The 20,604-nt window shown below is 35.6% G+C and overlaps 1 pseudogene; it reads right to left on the reverse strand.

The window, feature by feature from the left end:
• Positions 1–1,868: 1,868 nt before the first annotated feature.
• LOC120148142 lies at positions 1,869–20,060 on the reverse strand (annotated as a pseudogene).
• Between the last annotated feature and the right edge of the window lie 544 nt (positions 20,061–20,604).

Raw genomic sequence — 20,604 nt, forward strand, 5'->3', positions numbered from 1 at the left:
TTCTTCTAGAATTACGATTATATTTAGAATTTATCAAAAAAAATAACTGTTTGACGTGAAGAAAATGTTCCATAATTCTTTTCCACATAATTAAAGTGTGTTTTGGTTAATCTAGGATGATTACAAGGTAGCATCTATTTTAAAGATTTACAACCATTTGACAATGAAAGCTCAAACACCCTTGCAATCTCTTGTGTTAGAACTTGAGACCTCTAAAAAAAACCATCCTTTAAACCACTAAAATGACTTGGTTCAAACATAATTAATAATAAGTAATTTGATTTGGTATTTCTTTCATTTTTTTTGTAATATTTGATGTTGATTTAATGTATAAAGTAATTTGCACGTCTAGTCATATTCATATTGTATCTCGGTTATCTTAGTTTGTATAATTTGTTATAAATATTTAAGTACTTTTTTCACAATAATTTTTCATAGGTTTAAATAAACTTAAATAGTTTTTACTAGTTAATTTTTCTTATATGTATAGTTTGTTTAAGGCCTATCTTGATTTTTTTTATTAATATGGATTAGGTACAATGTAATATTTGTTTAAAGATAATTTATAATCACATGACATTAAACGTTCGTATCCCTAACATTCTTTGTATTCGAACTTAAGACCTCAAAGAATGACAACAATTCATTTGCTACTAAAATTATCGCCCCTATCTTGATATTTTTTTATTAATATGGATTAGATACAATATAATATTTGTTTAAAGATAACTTATAATCACTTGACATTAAACGTTCATACCCCTAACATTCTTTGTATTCGAACTTAAGACCTCAAAGAATGACAACAATTCATTTGCCACTAAAAATATCCGGGGCGATCTTAATATCTAATATCAACCAAGATTACTATGCATAATGATATTATATTTCATGTTTATATTTTAATTATTTTTATTTATAAAAATATAATTCAATTTTATAAAATTTAGTGAGTATATTTCTAGTTTCTAACAAATTATATTGTTAATTTGTAATATTAACTACAAATTAACTCAATTATACACTTATATGATATGACCAAAATTATTAAACACAAAGAAACCGCCAAAGTGGTCTATTTGTTCCGCGACTGAAGTTGCAAAGGAGGTAAATACAAGCCCATGTGTCGGCGACGAGGCCCTCTCTCGAAGAGCGTTGTTTCGACGCTGGCAGCAGCACCGGATACAAACATACGCCAGGGCCTAAGCCATGACCCACCCACCTGATTTAGCACATAATCTTTTCTTCAGACCCACCATAACCGCTTGGTCTCGGTCCCCATCTTCACACTTGACAAATTGGGTTCCCCCAGCTGTGTATGGTGATTGCTCATCAGTTCAATAACCAATTTGAAAAGAAAAGAATAAAAAGCTTAATTATTGAGAATTTTCAAGTTTTGGATGTAATCAAAAGGGCGATTAAGAGGAGATTGTATTACAAGCAGATTGGTTCCCACTGGTTTACATCAACCGATACAGAAGTAAAACAAGGTCTAAAGCTGAATATATCAGATCAAAGAACAAGCTTTTACATGTCACCGGTGAGTTTTGAAGCAACTTTTGATTTCAATACAAGAACATCTCTCCAGTTAAAAACTGAGGATGATAAGAGTTGTGCAAAATTACAATGGTACAGATTCACATTTTTTTTGGGTACATACAAATTCACATAGATGTTAAATGCAGACTTGGCCTTTTTCTTTCCCTTTACTTTCTTCTTTCAACTTTGATGATTCTGAGTAAATTATTCTTACACACAAACAAATGAATAACTTACGGGTCGGTAGGGTGATCTTCCACCTCCTTGTCTGAAGCAAAGCCGACTCCTTTAATACAAAAAAAAAAACACACACACACACACACACAAGGTGAGAAAATGAATATAATTTAAGGCAAAATGATACTCAGCTATCAACAGCATTTGCCACAGAGGGTGGTCGCATCTGCTGAGCCTGAGCCTGAGACTGAGACAGGGACTGCTGTGCTTGGGCCTCAGAGTGGGCATGTGCCTGCTTTTTCTGCTCAACATACCTACTCAACCGCTGAAGAAGTTGATCTGCCTTTCGCTTGGCCCTGTCCGTACCATTTTGTGCCAAGTCCACCAAATGATCCATCACTCCTAGTTCCACTGCCTCTCCTGGATGTTGGTCTCTGGCACAAAGGTGCACCAAAATCGCAGCTGCATTCTCCTTGTTCCTCGGGGATCCATTTCCAATAAAATCTAACAAAAGTGGCATAGCCTTGGCCGCTCCGATGGCTGACTTCCCTTCAGGATGGCTAGCAAGTATTGCAAGTATGGCCAACGACTCATCCACCATTCCGCCTCCAGGTTCTATCAGTAAACGCATTAATGTAGGTATAACTCCAGCTCTAACTGCTTTTCCCTTGTTCCCTTGGTAAATGCACAAGTTGAAGAGTGTCGTAGCTGCATCCTTCTTGCCCCTCGGTGTGCCTGTTGAAAGTCAAGGTTGGCACCGAATGGTGCTTAATTTCAATGGGTTGGCACCGAATGGTGCATAATTCAATGAATTGGTAATTTTTTTATTGAAATAAAAATAGGGTTAATTATAAGATTAGTCCCGAAGCTTCAACTATAAATACCCTAACTCATTTAGCTTCAAAATCATCCCAAATCATTTCTTTCTCCCAATATTAGAGAGATTTCTTGTGAGTAGTGAGTGTTTTGTAAACACCTGCAAATTTTCTCTCTTAGTAAAAGATCTGCAGCAGTCCGGAGACGTAGGCATAATTGGCTGAACTCCGTTATCAATTTCGGGTATTATATTTCTGCCTTTATTTCGCATTCTCACTAATCTGGTTATAGGGAAATTACTCGTTTATTTCCCAACAACTGGTAATCATAGCTTTTGGTTGTGAATTTTGTCAATTTTTTGCGAGGTTACGAATTGTCAGCGATACGAATTTGTCGACGGAGATGTTCTAATACACGGTGGTTTGCTAGAATTGTCAAAAATGATCCAAACGAAGCCATATTCGAGTGGGAGCGATGGCTGTAGACGAAGGGAATGTGAAAATTAAAAAGTTCGATGGTACGGACTTTGGCTTTTAGAAGATGCAGATTGAAGATTTTCTGTACCAGAAAAATCTATATCAACCTCTCTTAGGAAAATAACAAGAGGGCATGAAGAATGAAGACTGGGCTCTTCTCGACAGACAAGCCCTCGGAGTTATCCGACCGACGTTATCCCGCAATGTTGCTTTCAACATAGCAAAGGAAAAGACCACGACGGGTCTTATGACAGCTCTCTCCAGTATGTATGAGAAGCCATCGACCTCAAACAAAGTTCATTTGATGAGGCGATTATTTAATTTGCGGATGGCGGAAGGGGCATCAGTGGCTCAACACCTAAATGAACTCAACACAATCACAACCCAGTTGAGTTCCGTGGAAATCGAATTAGATGATGAAGTTCGAGCTTTAATTCTCTTATCATCTCTACCAGACAGTTGGAATGCTACTGTTACAGCAGCCAGTAGCTCGTCGAGAAATAGAAAATTAAAATTTGACAATGTTCGGGATCTGGTATTGAGTGAAGAAATTTGATGGAGAGAATCGGGTGAAGCATCAAGCTCCTCATCATTGCACACATAGTCTAGAGGGAGAACTTCAGAAAAAAATTCAAATTGTGGCAGATCGAAATCCAGAAGGGCAAAATCAAGAATGGGAAAGAAAGATTTTACCTGTTATAATTGTGGCAAGAAGGGTCACTTTAAAAGAGATTACCGAGCACTGAAGAAAGATATCGGTGCACAGGAATCTACCAACATGACAGAGGAGACAGGTGATGCCATGATTCTAAGCGTCAACAGTCCGATTGAATCATGGATCTTGGATTCAGGGGCATATTTCCACTCCACCCCATGCCAAAAAATATGAAGAACTATGTCAGTGGTGATTTTGGGAAGGTTCATCTAGCTGATGATGAAACCTTGAAGATTGTCAGAAAAGGAGACATCCAATTAAAGTTGCCAACCAGACCACCTGGAAGCTGAAAGGAGTGAGACATATTCCTGGCCTCAAAAGAAATTTGATTTCTATAGGACAGCTTGATGAAGAAGGTTATAGTACAATCTTTTCAGGCTGTGAATGGAAGATTACCAAAGGAGCACTCGTCATTTCTCGTGGTAAGAAGACTGGTACTCTCTATGTAACCTCAAACTTAGAGAATATCATTGCAGTAGCAGATGCTGATGGAAAATCAAACCTATGACACCAAAGGCTTGGCCATATGAACGAGAAAGGGATGAAGACACTTTTGTCAAAAGGAAAGTTGTCGGATCTAAAGAATGTAGATGTCGGATCTAAAGAATGTAGATGTCGGACTATGTGAGGATTGCATCTTTGGCAAACAAAAGAAAGTCAGCTTTGCAAAGATTGGCAAGACACCCAAGGCTGAAAAGTTAGAGTTAGTTCATACTGATGTATGGGGACCATCTCCAGTTCCATCTCTTGCAGGCTCATTATATTATGTCACCTTCATCGATGATTCTACGAGGAAGGTATGGGTTTATTTTCTGAAGAAGAAATCAGAAGTCTTTGATACCTTCAGAAAATGGAAGGTCATGGTGGAAAATGATACTGATTTGAAAGTCAAGTGGTTGAGGTCTGACAATGGAGGAGAGTACAAAAACAGTAGATTCAGAGATTTTTGCGCAAACAATGGGATCAAGATAGAGATAACAGTTCCCATGACACCGCAGCAGAATATCATAGCAGAGCGCATGAACAGAACTCTGAATGAACGTGCCAGAAACATGAGGATACATGCCGGATTGCCCAAATTTCTATGGGCTGAAGCTATCAACACTGCAACTTACCTGATCATCCGTGGGCTCTCAGTTCCTTTGGATGGCAGAATACCAGAGGAAGTTTGGAGCAAAAAAGAAATAAATCTTTCACACTGAAGAGTGTTTGGTTGTATTTCTTATGTACACAATATTCTGCTGAAAAAAGTGAACTTGATGCCAAGTCCAACAAATGTGTCTTTGTTGGTTATTGTGGTGATGAGTTCGGTTACCGGTTTTGGGACTATGAAAATGGAAAGATCATCAGAAACAAAGACGTCATTTTCAATGAGAATGTGATGTACAAAGACAGGTCAACCATAGAATCAAGTAGGTCCAATACCAAAGCTGAAACAAAGGAATTTGCTGAGTTCGAGGAGATTTCTAGAAATGATTTTCTGATCAATCCTGAAGCAGTTCAAGAAGAACCACGTACACCAGAACTGAGACGCTCCTCAAGAATTCCTAAACCAACCCATCGTTATTCGCCTTCTTTGCACTACTTGTTGCTGACTGACAATGGTGAACCAGAGTGTTATGATGAAGCAATGCAGGTGGAGGATTCAGTCAAATGGGAGTCTTCCATAAAAGATGAGATGGACTCGCTTATATCAAATCAGACGTGGGAATTAGCTGAATTACCACCAGACAAGAAAGCGCTTCATAAAAAGTGGATTTACATGATCAAAGAAGAGGACGAGATTGGTTGTCAATGGTTTTTAGCAAAAAGAAGGTATTGACTACAATGAAATTTTCTCTCCAGTCGTAAAACTGTTTACAATCAGACTGGTGTTGAAAATTGTAACTGTAGAAAATTTACATCTTGAGAAATTAGATGTAAAGACAACTTTTCTTCATGGTGATTTGGAGGAAGAAATCTATATGAGGCAGCCAGAAGGCTTCATAGAGGCAGGAAAGAAAAACTTGGTATGCAGGTTGAAGAAGAGTTTGTATGGTTTAAAACAAGCTCCTAGACAGTGGTACAAGAAGTTCGATAGCTTCATGAGTAGCAGTGGTTTTACCATATGCCAAGCAGATCATTGTTGCTACATCAAAAAGTTCGACAACAACTTCATTATTTTATTGTTGTATATTGATGACATGCTTGTTGCAGGTTCAGACATGCAAGCGATTATAAATTTGAAGAAAAATTTGTCGAAGCAGTTTGCAATGAAAGATTTGGGCGTTGTAAAAAGTAGATTCTTGGGATTAGGATCAAGAGAGACACAAAGTCGGAGACTTTGATGTCGTCACAGGCTGATTACATCAACAAAGTACTCTCCAGGTTCAACATGCAAGATGCTAAACCATTAAGTACACCTTTAGGTGTTCATTTTAGACTCTCCAAAAAACAGTCACAAAAGACGGAGGAATAACGTGCATACATGGTGAAGGTGGCGTATGCCTCAGCAATTGGAAGTCTGATGTATGCCATGATTTATACTAGACCAGATATTGCTCATGCAGTGGGTGCTGTTACTAGGAGCATGAATAATCCAGGCAAGGTACACTGAGAAGCAGTCAAATGGATCATCAGATATCTGCGGGGTACCATAAACAAAGCACTTTGTTTCAAAGGTGAAGATATGATACTGACAGGCTGTGTAGATACTGACTTAGCTAGAAATGTTGACATCAGAAGAAGCACTACAGGGTATATCTATACTCTAGGAGGAACCGCAGTGAGTTGGGTTTCTCAACTACAGAAGATAGTTACTCTCTCCACAACTGAAGCAGAATATGTCGTTGTTACGGAAGCCAACAAGGAGATGGTTTGGCTCCAAAGTTTCTTGGAAGAGTTAGGCAAGAAACAAGAAAACAATGTATTGTATTGCGACAGTCAAAGTGCTATCCATCTAGCAAAGAATATGTCTTTTCATTCCAGGACGAAGCACATACAATTGTGATATCATTTTATCCGATCTCTTCTGGAAGATAGGATTTTGAAACTTGAAAAGATTAGTGGAGCTCAAAATCTGGCAAACATGTTGACAAAGACGGTGACCACGGACAAACTGAAGTTGTGTTCAGCTTTAGTTGGCATGCTAGAATAACAAGACTAGAAATGCTGCTGCATTGATTGAGGTGTGAAGACAGATTAAAATCAGTCTTCAAGTGGGAGATTGTTGAAAGTCAAGGTTGGCACCGAATGGTGCATAATTCAATGGGTTGGTAATTTTTTATTGAAATAAAAATAGGGTTAATTACAAGATTAGTTCCTAAGCTTCAACTATAAATACCCTAACTCATTTATCTTCAAAATCATCCCAAATCATTTATTTCTCCCAATACTAGAGAGTTTTTCTTGTGAGTAGTGAGTGTTTTGTAAACACTTGTAAATTTTCTCTCTTAGTAAAAGATCTACAACAGTCCAGAGACGTAGGCATAATTGGCTGAACTCCGTTATCAATTTCGGGTATTATTTTTCCGCTTTTATTTCGCATTCTCACTAATCTGGTTATAGGTAAATTACCCGTTTATTTCCCAACAGTGCCTTCACTTAACATTGTCACTAGTGGAGGGATTGCTCCCGAGGCACCAATTGCCACCTTATTTTCATCCACTATCGAGAGGCTGAAGAGGGTGGCTGTTGCGTTCTCTCTAGCTTCCATGCTCCCCTTCTTAAGCACTTGGACAATACCAGGATTCGCTCCAGAGGTTACGATACATCCTTTGTTAACTTCACAAATGGAAAGATTAAGAAGTGCTGTTACAACATGTTCTTGGGTGTGTGGGTCAGTTGTTGAAAGGAGGCTCACAAGGAGAGGTATAGCCCCAGCTTCAGCAATTGATACACGGTTATCTGCATTGCGTTTAGTAAAAAGACGTATTTCACCTGCAGCCATTCTTTGGTCTTCAAGATTACTGGATGTGAGCTTACGGAGGAGAATTTCAATCATAGCACGTTCAGCGGGTGAGAAAGCAGATGTGGTTTCAATGGGTCGGGAACTACCGGGTCTTTTGGGTGGTTCAATGCCATTTGCCTCACACCATTGATCTATTAGACTACGCAAAGCATAATTGGGAGTAAGGGCAGTGTTACTAAGAGTCTGTTGCGCCTTCAGACATGTTCCATGCCTTTGCTCCAGCCATTTCTCAATGCAAGATCGTTCATAAGTATACAGAAGAGCAGTTTTACATAATCAAATGCAAATAAACATCTTGCATTTAGCACCCAAATCGAATAATGACTAGGACCATTTTAGAATGAGCTTTTGGTCAAATGGAATAATGACATAACAATGTGATTTGATGAAAAAAGCGAGGTCAATAACCAAGTAAAATTGAACACTCAAAGCAGTTTAACGACAGGACGGACATGTGGTTTTCAAGACTGAAGTTGGAATTAAAAACAGAAGAAATCTAAAATAAATATACCTGCCCTGTTGAAACAATGACAGGATCCTTCATCAGCTCAAGGTATATTGGACAGCGGAAATCATCTGGTATAACCGGGGTCTTGTGATTTCGGTCAGTGGTTGTTTGCCCACTGCTGCTACTATAGGAAGATTTTTTCTCTTGCCGAAGCTTCCAAGTTGGGATTTTCTGTCTTTACAAAATCCTTGATTTTCTTTAGTAAATTTGACATCTTCTCAAATATTGCCCCGGGGTCTCCACCACTCATAGAAACCATCTCATGCAGTGCTAGTGATTCTCGTGTGAGTTCAGCTATTCCCTAATTGTAACTTCTCAGCCAATCTCCTTAGTACATCTGGATCTGCTGCTGAATCATTGCTCTTGTTGAGAGTGACAACAGATCACCATATAGCTTAAAATCAGGTGTGTCAACTCTCCCTTTAGCTCTTCTGAACTGAGCTAGAACAAGCTCAACCTGAACATAAAAATGTTACACAGGTAAACTCTCACTAGATTATGTTGAGAAACGAATCAATATAGACTTCGCTTGCTTTGTTCAGTGTCTCTGTGCTTATTTATGTCAGTACCCGAGTACTGTCATTGGTATTTCAAATAATATGAAACTCAAAAAAAAATTAATTAAACATTTTCTGTGATTGACTAACGATACTATATTCAATCTTGAAGATACAACAACAACAAAACCCAATTCTCATATGCAATGGGGTAAGGGGGAGGTAGGGTAGTAGGCTGCCCCCAACGCTAGGTTGAGAGTAGCTTCCGTGGAAGACCTCCGGCAGTCAGAAAATTAAAAATATAGATAAAATGCAAAACATGTATAAATAAATACATAAATACATAGTTGAACAGTATTCATATGCAGTCATAAATATAATTAATTCTTCCAAACATATGTCCAGTGATAGATCTCAACCTGTTCCTTAACTTCATCTAACATGTCAAGATTCTCATATGAAATTGAACTCAATGCCTGCTCCAACCGAGCAGTCACTTCATGAAATTTGGGCATAATCTGCTCCCTTTCTAGAACCTTCAAGTAGAACAAAAATAGTTTATCAGTCAGCAGCAAAGAAACCATACCATAAATAATGACATTCATGGCTTAAAACCGCTAGGAGCCCTTCTTTACTGCCACGTTCAAAATGAGTGGCATAAGGCGAACTTTGTTTGTTAACCTCAACATTAGAACACCAAAGCTGATTTCTGTGGCAAACAAACACGGTTGTTGACACAGAAATGCACATGGATTATAAAGAAACAACCTTGAATAAGAAAGGCCATATATAGGGATCCCAAGCAAAATTGATCTTCCCTCACCTCAAGTTGTAATAAAGGAAACAAATCATTATTGTAAACACTAATTTTCATTTTACTTTAATTATTATTTTATTATTATTTATAATATCTATTATATCTATTATATATTATTATTATTAAATAAATAATAAAAGGCCCAAAATTAGGGCCCGATTACAGTTACAATCGGCCCAGTTTTGGCACAATAATAGAACCCTAAACCAGATTAGGGTTTGTGCCTCATTCCAGCAACCGCCTTCTCTATCAACCGTTGGAATCAGATCTAACGGTCCCAGGGGTTCCAGATGAAACCCTAGGGTATCATCACCCTAGGGACACTTCGCCACCTCCCTTGCTGCCACCACTCCGCCGCCTCAGAAAGCCGACCCACTTCAACACCCTACTGCCATAACGAAGCTTCCAGAAGACCCAACGGCCGTCCACGTTGCAGCTATGGGGTGAGTAGCCACATAGCTCGGTGACTCACCGACCCTTACTCTTGAGACCGGACCGAAGGGAGTTTCGATGAGGCCTATAAATGGCCACCCTTCCCTATAAAACAAAAAAAAAGGGGCGAAGCGACAGAGAGTAAGAGATCGAAGACAAAGACCAACAACCATACGACAACGAACAACAGCAACCCAGCGAACCCACAGCACCGCAACCAGAAACAAAAATAAAAGAGAAGAGAGAGGAAGAACTTACTGTCGTCGAAAAACCTCAAACGCCATCGAAGAACCGAAAAGCCGAAGGAGAAAATTGTAGATTTACGATGCATTATAGGGTTTTAGGTTAAAATAATCTTAGATTGGGTTTTAGGACTTATATATCTATGTTTTAGGGATAGGGTCGTAATTTCCAGCCACCATGAGCAGTGGCCGACGGTCGAGATCGGTGCCGGAGCACGGCGGCCGGTCAGTGCCGGGCTTTCTCCGAGCAGAGCCTTTTAGAGAGAAGGGAAAGGGTTCTCTCGTTAGAGAGAGAACCCAAAGAAAGAAATGAGAGAAAATAGCCCTCTTGGGCTGGTTAAAGGGTTTATATACCCTCTCCCAAACGACATTATTTTGGGGGGAGGGTATTTGTGTAATTTCCCTTTTGGGAAAATCATTTCCACAACACCCATAGATTTGTAACATTGCAATTTAGTCACTGGAATTAATTGCTAATCCTTTTAATTTGGTCTCGTAATTTTATTTTATTTCAATCCTTATCTGTGCATATATATATATATATATATATATATATATATTTAGGGTAAATAGCTAATTTAGTCCCTTACAGTTTAATAATTATTATTTTAACACGAATTAATTAAATAAGGCTAAATTACGTTATTAGCACTCAGACTTTTTATTATTCGAGTTAGAGCCTTTAATTTTAATAATTATTATTCTAATTATTGATTAATAAAGGGATAATTACACTATTATTAATTGTATTTTTATATATTTCGAGTTATGTTCATTAATTTAAATAAATTATTTTAACACTGTAAGTTTTAATTCATGTTATTTTGGTCATTTTATTGCAATTTTATTATATTTTTATCATTTATTTTTTAATATGTTTAAATTAGTAATTTACTTTATTTATTTATTATTTATGTTTTTCACTAAAATTTACGTGAAATACAATATTATAATTTTATAATTTGATTAGATAACAATATTTATTTATTTTTAAAATATTAAGAAAATGACAGTCTTAAAACAACTAGATGTCCTATTCTAGTATTTAAAAAATATTATGCTTAAAAAATTATATATATTTAATATAAATCATGTTTTAATATTTATTTTTCAATATTAAGAAAGGGCAATCTTAAAGCAACTGGATGTCCATTTTCTGATATTTTTAAATAAATAAATATCTTAATTTTTAAATAAATATTGTACTTTTATAAATATTATTTATGTTTTATTATTTATTTCTTAATATTAAGAAATGGGTTGTCTTAAAGCACCTAGAAGTCATTTTCTGATATTTCTAAGTAAATAAATATCTTATTTAAAATATATATATATATATATATATATATATATATATATATATATATTAATATATTTCTTAAAATTACATTAATAAATTTGAAATAGCAGGATTATGAATTAAATATGTTTTTGAATTTTTAAATTTCCAATAATAGAGACAATTGATAATTAATAAGTACCAATTTTGGGCGTTGTGGGGGTGCTAATCCTTCCCCAAACGTAATTGACCACGAATCCCTTTTTATTATTAAAAAGAACAAATTTTTGGTTAAAAACATACCAGTTATCTTTTAACTGATGTTTTCTTAAAAACTCTTTAAAAGATAATTTTTAGGTATTCGACCTAAGTGATCCAAAAGGTCGACTTATGTTTACTTGATGACATTGAAGAGGGAGGCTTGACTTATGTATATTACCCTTATTCCGTTGTTACTGGAGTTATCATTGTCAGACAAGATTAACTGAGTTTTAATCTATAGGGTTTTATCATGCGTTTCATCCACAACAATAAGAATTCCATGAACCTCTTTCTGTACATGGCTCCAATAGTTGATGTGTTTCTACTTCCTAAAACATTCATTATGGAAGAAAACGTGATCGATATCACACTTTCCCTTGCTCAAGATGATATCAAGATCAGTTGGTATCTCTTATTCAATTCGTCACTAGCGTATTTTATGAGTTTAACCAATATTTTGGTCATGAAACACACCAACATCTCACTTGTATTCCCCCTGAGTTTTATTCTCAAATGGTCTTGTGACATCATATAAAAGCTTTGAATACTGTGAAAAGAACTTCATTGATCAGAAATCTGTGTAGAAACCATAGAAAATGATGAATGTGTTATCAAATACTTTACGAACATCTAGGCAAGAGCCACAGTAAAGAATGAATGTATTGTCAAATGTTTTACGAACCAGTTATTCTGATGTTGAACCAATGTTGTGATCATATAGTTTCCATTTATTGTTGCAAGATAAAGTATGTTTTCTTCAACCCTAAGGTCAGAAGTAAGATATGATTGAATATTTCTTTCCACAGAAGGGAAGCTGAAATTTTTAACAACAAAAAACTAGTAGAGCCAACTAAAGTTGAATGACAGGTTGTTGTTAAACATCTCAACATGATATGGTTCAATTTTCCTTGTTCGAGATCTGATTAGATGTGGAGACATGAAAGGAATTAGGATACATCCTCCTTATAATGTGTTGCAAGAGTCAAATCAGAAAAGACGTTGTTATCCTAATTAATTTCTGCTGAGTATGACATATCTACATCTACACTCTTCAAAGATGATAGATTCTCTTCAAAGATGATAGATTCTCATTTTAAAGATGAAAGCTTTATTGGATTTCTACACAAGTCCAGATAAAGAAAGTCGGTTTTATTCAGACCGAATGGGGCATCAAGGTTATAGTTCTGACTACGACAAGAGTTCCATAAAAGAAACATTTCTTATGAGATTTTAATGAAGCAAAGAAGACAAAAAGATACAAGTTGATCAAATGGTTCTTCAGCTTTATGGCATAGGTTGTTACATTGATATCCAAAGAAAGACCAAGTTCACCACTTTGAAGTCAAATGAAGATTGCATCAACATTCATGCATTCATAAGAATATCATTTACACAATATGAAATGCATTACATTGATACATCTGAGTGCATTCAAACATGAAGTTTTACAGATCTTCGTATGAACAAAAAGATTCATGGTGAAAAATACCTTACAAGAAGAAGGTATTCAAAACCGTAAATGCAGGAATCACGCAAACATCTGAAGAATAGATGGACGCAATCCACAAGAATGAGCATTATCTTTATTTTAAGGAATGTTACCTAATCAACAAGTTATTTCAATGAGAAAACAATTTCCAAAATTTCTCATTTAATCTTTTCTAAAAATGAAATTGTTGAATAGTAAGAACGATTTTCATAGTTTCTTACTTAGTAAACTATTTCACACATATGTAAGACCTAAAGTGCATGATGTTTTCAAAAAGCCTTCGGGAGCTTTTTGGTTTTCAAAACCTTTGGGTCATCTGTAAGCCCTTTAGTGCATGATGTTTTCAAAAACCTCCGGGTCATTTGTAAGCCCTTTAGTGCATGCTGTTTTCAAAACCTTCGGGTTATCTGTAAGCCCTTCAGTGCATGATGTTCTCAAAAACTTTCAGGTCATCTGTAAGCCCTTCAGTGCATGATGTTTTCAAAACCTTCGGGTCATCTGTAAGCCCTTCAGTGCATGATGTTTTCAAAAACCTTCAGGTCATCTGTAAGCCCTTCAGTGCATGATGTTTTCAAAACCTTCGAATCATCTGTAAGCCCTTCAGTGCATGATGTTTTCAAAAACCTTCGGGTCATCTGTAAGCCCTTCAGTGCATGATGTTTTCAAAACCTTCGGGTCATCTGTAAGCCCTTCAGTTCATGATGTTCTTAAAAACCTTTGGGTCATCTGTAAGCCCTTCAGTGCATGATGTTTTCAAAACCTTCGGGTCATCTGTAAGCCCTTCAGTGCATGATGTTTTCAAAAACCTTCGGGTCATCTGTAAGCCCTTCAGTACATGATGTTTTCAAACCTTTGGGTCATCTGTAAGCCCTTCAGTGCATGATGTTCTCAAAACCTCCGGGTCATCCATAAGACCTTCAGTGCAGGATGTTTTCAAATGAGATTTTAAGAAACTGATTTTCAAAGGTTTCTTGATCTTAAATCCTCTGGGTCATCTGTAAGACCTACAGTGCAAGATGATAAGACCTCCGGGACATTCATAAGACTTCTAGGCAGAATGTTTCCAACATTTCCATCTTACTCAAAAGAAGTCAAATGAAAATTATTGTTTTTCGTCTTTTCTCTATTTGTTAACACAAGAATGAGCAAAGATGGGCAGTTGTAAATACTAATTTTTTATTTTTACTTTAATTATTTTTATTTTTATTATTATTATTAATAATATCTATTATATTATATATATATTATTATTAAATAAAGAATACAAGGCCCAAAATTGGGGCCTGATTATAGTTACAACGGCCTAGTTTTGGCCTAATAATAGAACCCTAAACCATATTAGGGTTTATGCCTCATTCCAGCAGCCGCCTTCTCTATCAACCATTGGATCTGATTAGATCCAATGGTCCTCAGAGGTTCCAGATGAAACCCTAGGGTATCATCACCCTAGGGACACGTCGACACCTCCCTTGCTGCCACTACTCCGCCGCCTCAGAAAGCCACCCCACGTCAACACCCTATTACCACAACGAAGCTTCTAGAAGACCCAAACGGCCATCCACGTCGCAGCTATGGGGTGAGTCACCACATAGCTCGATGGCTCACCGATCCTCACTCTTGAGACCTGACCGAAGGGAGTTCCGATGAGGCCTATAAATGGCCACCCTTCCCTGTAAAAAAAAGGGGTGGAGCGACAGAGAGTAAGAGACCAAAGAGAGAGACCAGCAACCATACGACAACGAACAACAGAAACCCAGAGAACCCATAACACTGCAACCATAAACAAAAATAAAAGAGAAGAGAGAGGAAGAACTTACTCTATCGTCAAAAAACCTCAAACGCCACCGGAGAATCGAAAAGTCAAAGGTGAAAACTGTAGATTTACGATGCATTATAGGGTTTTAGGTTAAAATAACCTCAGATTGGGTTTTAGGACTTCTAGATCTATGTTTTAGGAATAGGGTCATAATTTATGGCCACCGTGAGTGGTGGTCGACGGTCGTGAGCGACGTCGGAGCACGGCAGCCAGTCGGTGGCGGGCTTCCTCCGAGCAGATCCTTTTAGAGAGAAGTGAGAGGGTTATCTCGTTAGAGAGAGGAAGAGGGTTCTCTCGTTAGAGAGAGAAGGGAGAGGGTTCTCTCGTTAGAGAGAAGAGAGGGTTCTCTCGTTAGAAAGAGAACCCAAAGAAAGAAATGAGAGAAAATAGCCCTTTTGGGCCGATTAAAGGGTTTATATACCCTCTCCCAAACGACGCCATTTTGGGGAAGGGTATTTGTGTAATTTCCCTTTTGGGAAAATCATTTCCGCAAAACCCATAGATTTGTAACATTGCAATTTAGTCACTGGAATTAATTGTTAATCCTTTAATTTGGTATCGTAATTTTATTTTATTTTATTTTAGTCCTTTTCTGTATATATATATATATATATAGGGTAAATACCTAATTTAGTCCCTTACAGTTTAATAATTATTATTTAACACAAATTAATTAAATAAGGCTAAATTACGTTATTAGCACTCAAACTTTTATTGTTCGAGTTAGAGCCTTAATTTTAATAATTATTATTCTAATCATTGATTAATAAAGGGATAATTACACTATTATTAATTGTATTTTTATAATATTTCGAGTTATGTTCATTAATTTAAATAAATTATATTTTAATATTGTAAGTTTTAATTCATGTTATTTTGGTCATTTTATTGCAATTTTATTATATTTTTTATCATTTATTTTTTAATATGTTTAAATAGTAATTTACTTAATTAATTTTATTTATTTATTTATGTTATCACTAATATTTACGTGAAATATAATATTAATAATTTGATTAGATAACAATATTTATTTTATTTTTAAAATATTAAGAAAATGGCAGTCTTAAAACAACTAGATGTTCTATTCTGGTATTTTAAAAAAAAATATTATGCTTAAAAAATTATATATATATTTAATATAAATCATGTTTTAATATTTTTTTCAATATTAAGAAAAGACAATCTTAAAACAAATGGATGTCTATTTTCTGATATTTTTAAATAAATAAATATCTTACATTTATAAATAAATATTGTACTTTTATAAAATTATTTTATGTTTTATTTATTTATTTCTTAATATTAAGAAATGGGTTGTCTTAAAGTACATAGAAATCTTTTTCTAATATTTCTAAGTAAATAAATATCTTATTTATAAAAATAAAAAAATATATATTAATATATTTTCTTAAAATTACATTAATAAATTTGAAATAACAGGATTATGAATTAAATATATTTTTGAATTTTTAAATTTCCAATAATAAAGACAATTTATAATTAATAAGTACCAATTTGGGCGTTGTGGGGTCTAATCCTTCCTCAAACGTAATCGACCACGAATCCCTTCTTATTATTAAAAAGAACGATTTTTTGGTTAAAATGCGGACCAGTTTATCTTTTAACCGATGTTTTCTTAAAATCTCTTTTAAAAGATAATTTTTAGGTATTCGACCTACCTAATCCAAAAGGCCGATGGCGACTCCCAAAACATTTTAAAAACCATTTATTCACATCACTTTTCCCGCCAAGTAAAAATTTCTTGCCCGGACAAAAACTGGTTACGACAATTATCATCAAGAAAACCCACAACAAAACCAATGAACATGGGGACCGAATAAGTATAATAGCTCTAGAAACTACTCGGAAAAATATCATCAAGCCTAGAAGCCTAGGAACCATTCATAGATGATACTACTATGAACTATCCACCCCATCCCGTCCTCATCCCTTCATTCAACTCCTTTAATTCTTACAACAAAAAAGAACCTCCCAAGCCAAGACCATAAACAGAACAACCACAACTCTACGTGCCATGGACACAAAAAACAAAAATCTCCATTATTAGAATGAAAGAACCTATTATATCATCCGGTTATAAAGCGCTGACCTCAGATTTTAAAAGTTCCAATTGCAATTAGGATGACGGCACATTACTTTCAAAACCTTATGTAGAAGAAAATTAACGGATGCATAATGAGCTTGTAAAATATAACAACTGAAAAAGAATGAAAACTACAAAAGAAATTTCATAATATCAAGGTGCAAAATAATATGTCGGCATGCTTCTTTTTTTATTTTCCTAGTGTCGCGACCGTCTTTCGGGTGGCCCGGACTTGGGCTTCGACTTGAAATAAAAGTGTTAGAGCCTTCACCGATCATTTAAAAACAATATTTTGGTTGATCGAACACCATCTTACTTGATCTTCGTTTTACCAAAGATATGTCGGATTCGGGAGTCGGTTACAGTCAAGGAAGGATTAACACCCTTGAACTACCCTTTCGGTACCATTTAATTTTTCGGTTGTCTTAATTTCGAAAATTAAAGTTAAATTGAAATTTAAAAATTCAATTCAAAATAATTACCTTGATCGATTGAAATTACCCCTAAAAGGTCAAAAAATGTTAGATTAAAAATAAATATTAAATAAATCAAAGAGAGGAAAAAATAAATAAATAAATTGAGAAAATAACAATAAAAAATGTTAAGAAGAAAATATAAAAATAAAATGAAGAAAATGTTCAGTCTTTAAGAAAATAAAAGAGTGTATATATATATATATATATATATATAACAATGTAAAGAAATAAAAAAAATTAAATTAAAAGAAATAAAAAATATTAAAATTAAAAGAAAAGAAAAGAAAAGAAATAAATAAATAAATAAAGTGTAAAGGATCAAAATAGCAAAAATAAAAGGTTAAAGGACTAAAATATCAAAAATAGAAATTTAAGGGTCTAAACTGGTATTAACAAAAACTAAAATGACTAAACAGTAATTACAAAATCAGAGCCCAAATCGTAAATATTAATAAATGCACCATAAATGAAATAACCCATAAATAATATTTAGGACTAAGATAAATTAACAAGAAACATAAAGGACCAAACACTAATTAGACCAAATGCCAAACAGTGGCTAAAACAAATGTTTACAAATTTCGAGGACAAATTCAAACATCAATGAAAAATACATTATGCTAAAACATTGCCTTGAAAATTACAATATTACAACCAAAATTAAAATCAACAAAAGTAGAATAACATACAAGATGATGACTGAATATAAACATTGAAAACTAAGAGCCCAAAACAACATAATACAAGACTTATATTAATGACCAAAAAGATATATTACAAAATCAAAAGGACCATAATTGATATTATCCCATGCGTGAAATTACACAAAAGATCCCCACTAAAATGACGTCATTTTGCTTAATGTATATAAGCCCAAAATGAGCTTAGTTGTCTCTCATTGCTTCATTTTTCTTGCGTGAGAGAGGGAAAGAGAGAGAAGGGAGAGAGAGTTTCAGAGAACTCTCAAGAACCGTAAAGCCTCCGCCGTTCGCCGGCACCGGAGGAGTGAGAAAAACATACCACTAAAAGCGCTTTCTCACTCTGGTTATAGATCCGAGGTTAGTTTCGCCTGAAAATGAGTTTATCAACGTAGATCTACAAAGAAAGTTTCGACTTTCTTCGTCTCCGACGATCTTTATCTTCCGACTGGATTCAAACCTTTTAGGTGAGATTTTTCTCTTCTCTCTATTTTTCCTAAGAACCCGAATATTTTCCTTCTATTTTCTCCCTTTTTATCTTTTTGTTCGACTGTCTCGCTTAATTTTTTCTGTTCCAAGACCTCCTCCCCAATGGTTTCGTATATAAGATGGTGGGTTACTGATTTATGTTAGGTAAAAATCCTGAATTTTTCGGGATTTAGGTTTGATTTGTTTTGACTTTGGTGATGGGTGGTTTGTTGATGTAGGTGATGACTTCGAGAAGAATTCGCCACGTTCCGATCTGGAGGAGCTGCTGGTGATGGCGGTTGATGTTATCTATTAGGGTGAAACCCCATTTTCGGGACGATCTGGACCTGATTGGGTCCAGATCCAAAGGCTTGTTAGAGGCGGTTCTGGGAACTCACCAGAAACCCTAAGGGGTTCTGGGTTGGATACTATGCCTGGATCTCGGGTCGGTTCAGCTTTAATCGGGTCGGGCTCCAGTGGGCTTCATTGGGTTGGATCATTGTTGGACTAGACAGCTTGTAATAAATTGGGCTTCAAGGCCTGCAAAGTTTGAATTTAATTTTATTATTAATAATAATAATAAGTATAATATATTTTTCCGGGACAAAAAAAGTGTCTACACCTAGTATTAAATATTAATTAATCAAGAAGGGTAGCCTCTATTCCTTTTATTAAAAGAAAATGCAGCACTAAATATCATAATAAAGTTTTATATTCTATTCATCTTCCGTTAGATTAAACTCAATTCAGTATGATATTTATCAACTAATTTCAGGTAATTTTATTGCAAGAAATATTATGATGTGTCCACGCACTTAAGAAGCTAAGTTTCCAGAAGGGAAAGAGTGAAAAATACTCACATACCAGGTAAATCTTACTGCCTTCACTGCCGAATCTGAGCAACTCCTCAGCCGAAACCAGAGCTTCTTTCAACGATGCCAAAGCCTTAATCGTTTCTTCAGGGATTTTCTCTTTGGTTTCTCTAATCTCCTCGAACATTGGCGTCAACATCTTCAGTCTCCTAGCGAGATTGCAGTATTCCTTTTTCACGGCGCAACTATATTTGCCGATTGAAGCTATTTCATTCACAGCATCGATCAAGCTCCGCACAAGCGCTCCTTTCTCTTCTTCCATTCCGAAACCAGATCTCATTAACGCTGGCGTTTTCAAAAGCGAAAAAGGCTTTGATTTCAATGGAGGTTGAGCATGAGTTTCCGAAAGCTAAAATGATGAAAAAAATCGTCTCCATTAGAGAGGAGTGTATTCGCAGAAAGACTGCTTAGAATTTTTCTTCCACGGGTCGGCTAAGTGTGCGGACTGAACCGGACCGGATAAAAAGAGAAGACTTGTTGACTTCCATTTTGAGCAGGTTAAACCATCCTATGACCTATCAATCTAAATATCTAATACTCCTTGGACAATTTTTTCCAAATAAGGATAAATTACATAATGGTCACTGAATTATAAGTAGGTTTCTTCTTTCAACGTTGAAGTTTAAAAGTAACAAAATAACCATTAATATTATCGTAATAAATCGGTCATTCGGATGTTTAAGTATCGTTGCTTGTATGACAAGAAGGGGCACTAAGTTATCACTGTGAAACCACGTCAAACCATGGTAGCAATGTAGACAACAGTGTCAATGTAGTGACATGAGCATTAAATCCACCCAGAGCTCCGGCATGGCAGAACCAGTAAGGTTCGTAAGCTCCACAAGAGATTCCACACTTGTCTTCAAGACCTCACAACATCACCTTAATAACGGCCTCGCAGACGACAGACTTGCATCGTCCTTCAATCCAATGAAAAAAGATGAAGAACGTGGATAAAAATCCCTTCAAA

The sequence above is a fragment of the Hibiscus syriacus genome, unplaced genomic scaffold (assembly GCF_006381635.1).
Source record: "Hibiscus syriacus cultivar Baekdansim isolate YM2019G1 unplaced genomic scaffold, ASM638163v2 tig00110954_pilon, whole genome shotgun sequence".
Taxonomy (NCBI): domain Eukaryota; kingdom Viridiplantae; phylum Streptophyta; class Magnoliopsida; order Malvales; family Malvaceae; genus Hibiscus; species Hibiscus syriacus.